The 2,705-nt window shown below is 28.1% G+C and overlaps 1 long non-coding RNA gene across 1 annotated transcript; it reads right to left on the bottom strand.

Moving 5' to 3' along the window:
• Positions 1-1,451: 1,451 nt before the first annotated feature.
• Positions 1,452-2,454, bottom strand: LOC107807039 (uncharacterized). Its single transcript, XR_001652813.2, has 3 exons — positions 2,270-2,454; positions 1,997-2,051; positions 1,452-1,754 (listed from the first exon to the last, which is right to left on the bottom strand). It is a non-coding gene; the product is annotated as an uncharacterized LOC107807039 (long non-coding RNA).
• Between the last annotated feature and the right edge of the window lie 251 nt (positions 2,455-2,705).

Consider the following 2,705-nt stretch of genomic DNA (forward strand, 5'->3'; position numbering starts at 1 on the left):
GCTAGGTTTCAAACTTTCTCGACAGTGGACCTCTTGAATTATCGTTTTAACAATGTCCTCACTCCTCCTCTCCTACCTGCGAAAAGTTCTTCAATTCCTTTCTTGCCATATATGATATGCAGTACAAGTTAAGAGCATTCTGTAATACAGTACAAGAGGATTTTAAGGTTTTAATAAGGTATAAAGGTAATTTAACATTTAAGTTCAAGGTTCTCACTTTTAATATAACACAGACAATTGAAAATATTTACTATCATGGAGTTCAAATTCATAAGAGAAAGTACATACTAATGTCCTCTAATTCCAAGTGTAAATATTAAAATATCCTCTCTCTTTCTTTTTTTTTTTTTAAATTATGGGGACCGAAAATTATCTATTTGTGAATTTTAGCCTATTTATTTGGTACTTAATTCCTTGTCCCAACATATAAAGTAACCCATGGTTGACTATAAGTTGTGAGCACCTAATTTTTGCCCCGCGTGAAAATAACTCCTAAAAATAGACCAAAAATAATTTTAGTGAATTTTAGGAGTATTTTTTTTATTTCATTGCATTTTTAATATCTTAAATACTAGAAAAAATCATAAAAAATGTCACATTTTAATTTCATGTTATATTAGGTTTAATTTGCATTTAGGAATTAATTACATTGCTAAAAGCATCATTTAAATAACTAAAAATAAAAAAATGCACCCTTAGGTTAGTTAATTAATTAAGCAAAATAGATAAATAATTTGGCCATACAAATTAGATTAAACGAAGTTAGAGTTTAAAGTGGCTAACATTGCAATTTATAAAGAATGAAAACAAAGAAAAGGGCTGCCAAGCTAAAAATGAGACTGGTCCCGCTACAAAATACAGCGTAGCAAATGATGAAAGTTTTCGTGGCTAAACACTTTAGCTACAATATTTTTTTTCATAGCATTCGTAGCAAAATGTAGCGTAGCTAAAAGTTAGCTACAAACTTTACATGGTCCGTGGCTAAGGATTAATACCTATTGCTACAAAAAAAAATTATTGTAGCTATATATATAGCAAATAATTTTATACTTTTGCCATGACAAATACATTTATAGCAAATGATTTTATACTCTTACCATGACAAATAAATTTGCAGCTACATTTATATGGTAGCCACAAAGTGTTACAGCATGGCAAAAGATTTAAATTTATTTGCCACAGAAATTTAGATATGTAACTACTTTAATATTGTAGTCCGTGGCAAAAATATTTTTATTTAGCTACGGACTAAAAGTTCCATGGCTACAAATCATACAGAACTCGTGATTAGATTATTTTATTATATTTTAATTTTTTGACAAAAAAGTTAATTTGTTATAGTGATAGTTCCTCTCACAAATCCCATGTTTCTTAGCTATTTGATATTTTGTAAATTTTTTTAATTATTCTGTGGATGTGCATAATGTATTAAAACTAATAACATATTAAGCTTAAATAATAACTTATTCTGCAAAAATTGACATTTAAAAATTTTCACAAAATAAACTCCAAAATACACTTTTGTACTAATCAATTAATAGCATCTGCAATAAATAAGTTTTCTACAATAAATAAAATTTGTAGAAAAGAACTAGCCAATGTGAGGCTTGATTGTAACAACGATAAAAATAATGTACAGAATTTCACATTAAATGAACATAAGTATTTGCTTGATGATTCATGTGGCCACCCTCATTGCACCCTTGATCTTCATGCATCCAAGAATATATGAAGCACTTTCCGTAATCATTATACTGAAATAATGAAATAACATGATCTTGTGAGAAACTTATATTTGAATTATCAAAATATATATCGATTTAAATACATGTACAGTTAGTAATTAAAAAAATTCAATAAATTATGGAATAAGAAAATACTTAGCCATGAATCAAGTGAAAAAATTCTAAACTCTTTTCAACACAAAAGGCAAAAGAAAATGCATTTAAATAAATATCATAAACTTAAGGAGATGAAAGAAAGAAGTAAAGCTCACTGCTTGGCTTTAGAAGAGATTGAAATTTCTCAAAGGCACATTTCTCTCGAGCACCCTATAAATCAAAAACAAACAATTGAAGCAAAAACCCAAATTAATTAGGTGTAAGACACAAAATCTATCAGATCTTTAACATCGCACTCACCACTTATAAAAAATAAGGCATAATATCTATCAATTGTTGGAATAACTCATAAAATTGAACTTAAAAACTCAAACCCAAGTAAGTGTAAGGAAATTCAAAGGCCCTATAATATAGAGACATGAGCTTACTTGGGAAGAGACGAACCAATAAGTTAATTTTTTTGTCCTTAAATGAAAAGCAGTGGAGATACCTTCTTACTCCACTTTGTCTTTCTCACAGATTTAAATTAACACCAACTAGTGTGGATGAAAGAAATAAGAAAATGGAGAGGGAGAGTAGCGGCTGGGGAAGAAGGAAAAGTTTAGGTTTTGGTACGGTTTGGTGGTTTAGGTTTATTTCGTCCCTTTTCTTATATATTTTGCTTTGTTTTACTTTTTTTTTTTTTGGTTCAAGCTATATACAAGAAAAAAATTCAAATACCATATATTCAAATAAAAGTAAGAAAATTACATATAAACAAAAGAATAAATATATTATATTTAAGTAAAAAAAAAATCAGCCATGCGCATGAAATAAAGATATTCTAAAATATATTTTCTTTATAGCTTTTTCATGTTGTTAGTT

This window comes from Nicotiana tabacum, chromosome 6 (assembly GCF_000715075.1).
Source record: "Nicotiana tabacum cultivar K326 chromosome 6, ASM71507v2, whole genome shotgun sequence".
Lineage (NCBI taxonomy): Eukaryota > Viridiplantae > Streptophyta > Magnoliopsida > Solanales > Solanaceae > Nicotiana > Nicotiana tabacum.